The sequence below is a fragment of the Suncus etruscus genome, chromosome 17 (genome assembly GCF_024139225.1).
Source record: "Suncus etruscus isolate mSunEtr1 chromosome 17, mSunEtr1.pri.cur, whole genome shotgun sequence".
In the NCBI taxonomy this organism is placed as follows: domain Eukaryota; kingdom Metazoa; phylum Chordata; class Mammalia; order Eulipotyphla; family Soricidae; genus Suncus; species Suncus etruscus.
The window spans coordinates 17,847,375-17,856,141 of NC_064864.1; the positions used below are offsets into that span (position 1 = coordinate 17,847,375).

General features: G+C 38.7%; 1 non-coding gene across 1 annotated transcript; it reads left to right on the top strand.

Moving 5' to 3' along the window:
* Positions 1-553: 553 nt before the first annotated feature.
* LOC125995607 (small nucleolar RNA SNORA51) lies at positions 554-686 on the top strand. The gene has a single exon (XR_007491103.1). It is a non-coding gene; the product is annotated as a small nucleolar RNA SNORA51 (small nucleolar RNA).
* The last annotated feature ends 8,081 nt before the right edge of the window (positions 687-8,767 follow it).

Here is an 8,767-nt window from a genome sequence, read left to right on the forward strand (position 1 = left end):
TTGAGTATGATTTGATTTCAGAACCGAGATTATTGTGTGGTGCCTGTCTTTATTGCTGTGGTGCTTATCGGTTATTTAATTCGATATTTTTTTGTTGTTGTTTTTTTGTGTATTGTTGTGGTATTTTAATTATTTTTTTCACATCCTCTCTCAAACTGAGGTTGGAAGCCTCTAGACAGGACTCTGCCTATTTTCAGCATATTTGATTTTTGATTGAGAAGAGGACATATTAGGTGATGGGTATTTCCCTGATTCAATGTGAATATGTACCCAAAATACTACAGTGAAAGATATGTAAGCCATTATGAAAAAAAAAATTGTGTTTTTAATCAGAAATTTTCTTTGACTTACATGTATTATTATTATTATATCAATTATATTATATGTTATGTTATGTCACTATATTATGTTATATTAGTTTACCTCATTATGTTAATCAATTTTGTCCTTTAAATGAATTCTTACTTTAAAAAAAAAAAAACAAAAAAACAAAAAAACAACTTTAGTTTGCTCTGAAGAAAAAAAAAAATAAAATAAATAAAAGATAAGATAAGGCCTCCCAAATCTTACCACAGGCTGTGTTCTTTACACTGGCTGTATAGAAAGAGGAGGTACAGTAAAGGCACCCCATATACACCTCAACACAGGCCCCTTGCCGGGTATGTATTGTGAATTGGGGGACAAAAAAAAAAAAAAAAGAAAAAGAAAAAGAAGGAGAAATAGAATGTTCTTGAGGGCAGAGATGTGTAGAGGAAGTTTTCTTGGTATTTTTTTTTTTTTTTTTTTAGTTTAGAATGGAAGACATCTGAGCTCTCTTTTCAGTACATGGGGGAATAATATTTTGTTTTGTTTTGTTTTTGGGTCACACCCAGCAGTGCTCAGGGGTTCCTCCTGGCTCTACGCTCAGAAATCACTCCTGGCAGGCTCGGAGGACCATATGGGATACCGGGATTCGAACCACTGTCCTTCTGCATGCAAGGCAAATGCCTTGCCTCCATGCTATCTCTCTGGCCCCATGGGGGAATAATCTTAAGAAAAAAAATAAAGAGGCAGAGCTAGGAGATGGCCAAGTAATCCATGAAGAAATTAGATGTAAAAATGAGAGAGGGGTCACCACTCAGGTGGATGAAGAACTGTCTGGGAGGAAATGGCAGGGCTGGTAGTGAAGACTAAAGAGAAAATTCGAGGAAGTGAAAGACAACCATTACATTTTTAAACCAAATTCAACTAAACTCCGTATGTTCTTAAAGGTCAATTAACGCACCGAGGTGTTTTGTTGAGCCCTTAGAATGAGGTTGAGCAAATCACGGGGTGCTTTCATCAGGCCAGCTTCCCGGGGAAATACAGGTTATGAAAGTGTAGAAATATGAAATGACACAAGTTGTGTGGTTAAGCATGAGCTTATCTTTTGAAAGTTTCCATTTCATAGCTTCCGAGGGGATGTACTTGGTGGGACCTGTAATACTTATGTATTATTATTTTTTTTTTAGGAGATGGGGAACTGTAAGGAAGGATTTAAGCATAGGTACTTGTTTCAGCTCCAGTAGCATCCTCAAAAAGTCTAGAAGGGGAGAATGGGTTTGGAGGGAGTACCCTGTGGCTTCATCCCCCCTTTATTCCCAGGTAACTTGATTTTACCTGCAAGACCCCACCCATTCCTGGGAGGAGTCTTGGAAAGGTTAGATAAGGCTTTGACCAGAGAGGATTAGGGCTTTTGGTCTTTTGCCAAGATGGAGGTAACATGGATGAAAGAAGTAAGATGCAGGGCTAGCTAAGAATGGCATGTGAAGGGGCCGGGTAGGTGGCGCTGGAGGTAAGGTGTCTGCCTTGCAAGCGCTAGCCAAGGAAGGACCGCGGTTCGATCCCCCGGCGTCCCATATGGTCCCCCCAAGCCAGGGGCGATTTCTGAGCACATAGCCAGGAGTAACCCCTGAGCGTCAAACGGGTGTGGCCCAAAAACCAAAAAAAAAAAAAAGAATGGCATGTGAAAATGGTTAGCAGCCACATCTGTTGGCCAGGGCAATAAAGATGTTATCTCTGGAAGCCTGCTGTGAGTGAGTTCAATACCCGATGCTTTCCTGGACCCAGACCCACCAGTTAATGGGGGATGGAGCCACAAGGCTGGGGCCTAAGAACAAAGGCCTCCATCCACCATCTAAGGCCATCCTAAGGGCTAATTCTCTACAGTACCCTGGGAACTATGCTCTCAAAACATGTTAAACATGGGTTCTCAGTATTGTGGCAGGAAATTGTACCCTGAATTGTATTTCACACCTTTTTTAGGTTGACTGTCTTGGCTCTGTGAAATCTAGGGCTGTAATCTTTTCTATCTGTTTCTGCCCTTTACCCAGTGTCTGCACAGTCCAACTGTCATTTTCAGATTCTTCTAGCATCCTGTGGTGTGTGAATCTAGTGTTTTCACAGTGGTAATGTGCTGATTGAAGCTGCTAGTGAGTAACTGTGACACTTGTTTGAACTCTTCGTCATACTCACTTTTTCTACTGTCTCCCTTGGAAATGGTCCTTAGCAAAATTTCTGTTTTCACATCCTATTACACTGAAGTGTAATAGTTTTTACTCTTATAGGAGATTATCAAATAATTACTACCAATTGCAATAAATTAAAATATTGCTACTAATAATGCCTATTGCATGTCAGATACTCTTTTAAGTATTTTAGGCCACTGGACACATTTAAAGCTTAAAAAATGATAAAGTAATTCTGATCCTCATTTTTAAAATGAGGGGATTTATGAATGAAGGAATTAGCTGTGTCATTCTCTAATCCCCAAACTAAAAAAAAAATGGTGGGAGCAGAAATTCAAATTGATGTGATTTGATACCCAAGCCAGAGTTTATATATGACAGTCATAAATAGATTGATAATAGATGAAAATGGAGTTAACTAGAAAGAAAAGGCATATTTGAAGTTTAAGCTGCAGCCATCAAGTAATCTTAGTCCAAATGCTTGCCCCCCAAAGTGTGTTTGTTCATGCACTCTCAAATTTAGAAAAACCTGTAGCAGTCTGTAGCCCTTCCAGAAGGTCACCAAATAAAATAGCAAAGCATAGGCTGATCTTGGGGTGTACTTAGTATGAATTCATTCATTCACTCATTCATTCATTCATTCATTCAAGACAACCTCATGTTGTGTTGTGGGAACAGAATTTTGCCAAAATTATAATTCCATGGAGGGGATTTTCAAGGAAACAAAGACATCCCTGTAACAGCTAAATGGACCAAGGAGGATCCTAATCTAGACAGCGAAGTGAATAGATGGTAGTTTTTATGAACAGAAGTCTGGGTAATGTCAGACTTTTAGGATTCTAGGTAGATACATGTCACATTTCCATAATGGCAATCTCTCTCTTGCCCATGGGTAAAAGTGTGAGGGTAGTTTCCTCTAGAGCCACCTTCTGAATGACTCTTTTAGAATTACTTGAAAAGAGCTGGGGACTGAGAACCTAGTACATCTTGTCTGGAGATCCTTTTAGTAATTGTTTGTATGAATGACTTTAGGCAGAATATCTACCTCATTTATGCCTCAGTTTCTTTATTTATATATCTGGAGATAATACATATCTTATTGTATTGTAGGGAGTGAATGATATATGTCCCGTATTCCTTCTAGAAAATGCTCTACAAACAGCACTGTTTTATGTTAGTGGTTCTCAATTGGGGTGACTCTGCCCTTCAGGAGACATCTCACAATATCAGGCGACATTTCTGATCATCATAAATATGAGCAGGATGCTACCTTAGCAGCAATGAGTAAGTAGAGATATAGTAGGTAGAGACGAGGGTTATTGTTAGTATCTTGTATGCTTGAAATAAGCATACACAACAAAAACTTACCTCACCTGTAGTGCTAAAGTTGAAAGTCTCTGTTCTGTCTTTAAGTTAATGTGGGTAATCTTTTTGGGGATCCCCTGATTATCCCTTATAGTAATTATTTTAGATCACAAAATAGTGGGAGATTTAATGACTTGAAATGAAATGATTAAATCAGTGCAAGGAGAGAGCAAGAAGAGGCTGGATTCAAGGGCTGGATTCAAATCCTGCAATCTGGCTTCAGATGACTTACTTTTTACCAGTCATACTAGGTTGCTGAAAGACAACAGAGGAAGAGTCTGCAGAGACTTCCCCTTCCCCCAAACCAGCTATTCTTAAATTCCTGTGAGCCTCAGAATGAGCTGAAGACAGAGCCCAGAGCTCCTAGGCAGCCAGGCCTTCATAATGGACCGTGTTTGGGCATACACATCCTGCTCAACCCTCTGGGCTATTTTTTTTTTTTTTTTTTAGAGAGAAATAACATTACTTCAGACTTAAATTTTTCAGATGATTTTCTGAATCTGTTTTATAGGAAATACTATGTGAAGAGCTTGATATAATGGTAGCATGTTATCTTAGGAAAACATGTTAGAAAATTTTTTCAAAAGTTGTTAACATTATTTTTGGTTTTATTTTATTTTATTCATTTTATTTTGTTTGTTTTAGAGTCAGATCTGATGATGTTCAGGGGCTATTCTTGGCCCTATATTCAGATTTATGCCTGGAAGGACTCAGGGGACCATCTGGGGGTGATGGAGATTGAAACCAGGTCAGCTGTTCTCCATTGTCCGTTGTACTATCTCTTTAACCAAACCTCTAAGATTTTAAAATTCACTTGTCATGTTTTTTGTTTTTGTTTTTGTTTTTTGTTTGGTTTTTGGGCCACACCCGGTGCTCAGCGGTTACTCCTGGCTGTTTGCTCAGAAATAGCTCCTGGCAGGCACGGGGGGACCATATGGGACACCAGGATTCGAACCAACCACCTTTGGTCCTGGATCGGCTGCTTGCAAGGCAAACGCCACTGTGCTATCTCTCTGGGCCCCACTTGTCATGTTTTTCTTGTTTTTTACTCACTCTTCATGGCCACTTCAACTTTCCTAATTAAACTTTTTTTTTTTTTTTAACCTCCAGCTCAGATTACTGTGGAAAACTTCTCCTTGGCCTATCAGACTCAATTCTTTATTCTGATGTCCCTAGTCAGAGAAGTCTTCAGCAGGTACCATTTTATTTCCTTTACAGATCTAATGATTCTAATTGGGAATGAGCTGTGCTTGCAAAGATAAATCCATCCCTTTCCTCAGGGGTCTCCAAGGGCTCGGATATCACCATATCAAACCCTGTCCCCCATATGCAACCTATGCTCTTTCCCCAGGCCTACGCTTCCCTACACATTTTCAGCTCTGTTCTTTGTCACTCTCTGCTCTTACTCCTAACTCTCTCTGCAGCTGTGTCATCCTAGATTCCTCCCAGGCATCCTCCCACAAATCCACATGACTAACTTCTATTCATTCTTCAAAACCCAGTCCAAGTGTCATTTCTTTAACACAAGCTTCTCAACCCATTTTATTCCAGTACTATCACTCCTATTCTATACAGTCTGACAGCATCTAAAATCATCATTTACTTTAGAAACGACTACTTAACATACGCATATGGATTCATTTTCATGCATGTCTGGGAGGGAAGAAAAGGTTGCAATCTGGAATAGTTTATTGTAAGAGATTTAGTCACTCTGGGCGGCATGGTGGATGTAGTCACAAAATAGGCATCAGACTGCCAATTGTCGTTTCAAATATTTTTGTGGATGGATATTACAGCTCAAATCTGCAGCAGGGTGCCTGGCTCACCCACTTGGACCAAAAGTCACTGCTTAGCATGGCCCAAGCCTACAGAGGCCCTAGCTAGTATCTGTGCCTGGCAATAATTCCAAGAACTTCTGAATTTGTTCTTTGGGGATTCTTCCCAGAGTTTTGCCAGCTGAAAAAGAAAGCAGAGTGCTATAAGCAGTGGTTCAATGTTTGTTGAGTGCTTACTATGTGCATGGCATTGTGTTGCCTATTGAACATGCATTGTCTTAGTCAAACCTTCACATGTGGTCACACTCTGCAATGAGGAAGCAGAAAGACTTCTTTAATAATTTGCCCACACATAGTCATAGCAGCTACAGATGAGCAAATTCAGGTGTCTCTCCTCCTCTTAACTTTTATCGCATTTAGAAAATTCAATGTAGGGTATTAAAATATGAAGGGGCCAGGGAGAAAACTTAAAGGATTGGAATATATTCACTACATGTGGGAGCCCCAGGTTTGTTTCTCAACACTGCATGGCATGGCCTCAGTGAACCCCAGACACTGAACTAGAAGTAGCCTAGAAAACTGACCCATCTGACCTCCAAATCAGCCAGTTAGGAATACCCCAAATCTCTCAATTTTTAAATGAACCCTGAGACTTAAGGCCTGTCATCTGAAAAGCTTTATATTCAAAGCAGGATTGTTTTGTTTGGTGGTCATCGAAAAGATATTTTTTCATAATCAGTAAAGAAGATTTAAAATAATTGGTCGTAACTCCATTTTCTGCCAATGGCCAATTCTGAGCGGTGGAGAGGAGAGTGTGCAAAAGGCCACGTTCAGCACAATGTTTTCTAGGAAAACGGGTGGGTGAAAGGCTTCCTGAGAAATTTCACACTGGAAAGGAAAACATCTGTCAGCTCTACTTCAAGCAGATAATGAAATCTTTTCTTTTGGGGACTGGCTTTTGCCCTGTGTTTATAGCTGTCCATAGTTTAAGGGCTCTAAAATGCCTGATATTGGAAACCCTTATTATTTTAGATTCCCTATTGGTTCCAAAACAGGAATGATGTCTCCTGGTTGAATAAAGAATAGGCAGACAACACAGGCAGATGCAACTTGTATCTAGTATAGTTACATATCTTCACTTTTTTGTAGTGTATTTCCTTGAGAAGGCAAACCTGATGAGAATAGTAGTTATATTTTTGAAATATACTTTTGTCTTATGAAATTTAAATTTTGAAGGTCATTTATCTGAGAAGAAATGAACCAACATTTTGTCCCAGAAAGCAATGCAGAAAAGATGAAAGTTCTTAGCTTTTCTGAAAGCTTTTTCTGAAAGTCTTTTGCTTTTCTGAAAGTCTTTTGTTGGGCATCAGTTTTATTTCATTAATAAAATGAAATCAAGTTCTTGGTAAGTTTATAGAAAACACATTGATAGTCATAAAAGTTTACTAAATGCATATTATATAAGTCTTCACAAGTCATTTTTGCAGTAAAGAGAATTTAAAAAAATGCTTTGCTGACCTGCTTATAAAATAGCCAATGTCACTTAGTCTCTCTCACAAAATTCAGCTTCCCTCAGAAGGAAAGTTTACCGTTTATATTTTTCTCAATCATGTGAAATATAACATTGTTTTATATTAAAATTTTAATCTTTAAAATTGTTTTAATGTCGAATAAGTCTCACAGCATCTTTTTATAGTTGACATTTTGTCATTATGATGGGAAATGATGACATTTGTTATATCACTAAGAGGCCAATTCTTAATGAGAGGCCAATTTTTTTCAACAATCCTTCAAAAAAAGTATCTCAGGATACTCTTCTTATTCAACTTGGACTAGATGTTAGGTAAGGTCCTTCACCGCCAAGATTTTTCCACAGTACAAGTAGAGTATGTGCCACCTTATCAATGTTAATTTAGGCTTACTCGTTTTTGTTCATGACAGGTGCCTCTATTTCACTTAAACATGTGAAAGTTTAAATGTATTGAATAAAAGCCCAAAGGTAGGAAAGTCTTAACATAGCACCCCCACATTGTCATCAGGCAATAAAGTTCATTTTTTTTTTTTGCCCATCACCTTTAGTTTGTGACTTCAGCTGTCAAGGGCACCTCGTGCTCTAGGACAGCTGCTGAAGCGACGCTCATTACCTCTGAGTACTTGTCAAGAATGGGATAAAGGATTTCTTGAAAAACTCATTAACAACATCTACTTATATCCCACTGGTTACCTCTAACTGCTAATGTAACGTAAGTGCTGTTTTTGCTAGGTTTATTTCTCAAGATTCTATAGGGAATCAAGAAAAATATACCCTCAGCAGTGCCTGTCTCTTGGGGTTAGATGATGCTGTCTACCAAAGTAACTCTCAAATCTTGGTGACTTGATGCAATAAGACATATTTTTTGCTCACACAAAGCTTGATTGTGAACTTGAGTCTAGCGGCTGTCCAATACTGTTGCCTTTACATGTTGACTATTCCTTTTTGTGACGCTTCCTTCCCTGCATGTAGCTTCAGGGATGACTCTATCTGGAAGGTTTTACAAGTATTTTTAATGCTTTGGCCTTACAGTTCTCTGGTCAAAACTAGTTTCCTAATGCTTGCTGATTTTAATGGCACTAGGAAATAGCACCTTCATAGGTAGAATGGTAGGGTGATACTTCTCTGTCTCTGCAAATCATTCATAATGCCTCAACTCTGCCAACTGGATTTAATAATCATAAAACCAATTTACAAAAGAGTCTGATTTACCTCAGCTATCTATCAAATGCTTACTATGTACCAAAGCATAATATCAAATAATAGAGATACAGACATGCAAAAGACACAAATCCTCTTTCATACTTTTATTGGTTATTAAAGTTCATAGTACATATGGACAATAATACCAATAATAAAATCAAAAATCAGAATGGATCTGGAGAGCTAGTACAGCAGCTAGGGTATTTGCCTTTGGATATGGTTACCCAGGTTGGATCCCTGGCATCCTATGTGGTCTCCTGAGCACTGCCAGGGTGATTCCTGTGTGCAGAGCCAGAAGTAATCCCTGAGCAAAGCTGGGTGTGGCCCCCACCACAAACCAAATACAAAGAAACAAAAAAAATTAACAGCTCTTAGAATGGAAAGAAAATGTAGAGTATTCTAGGTGA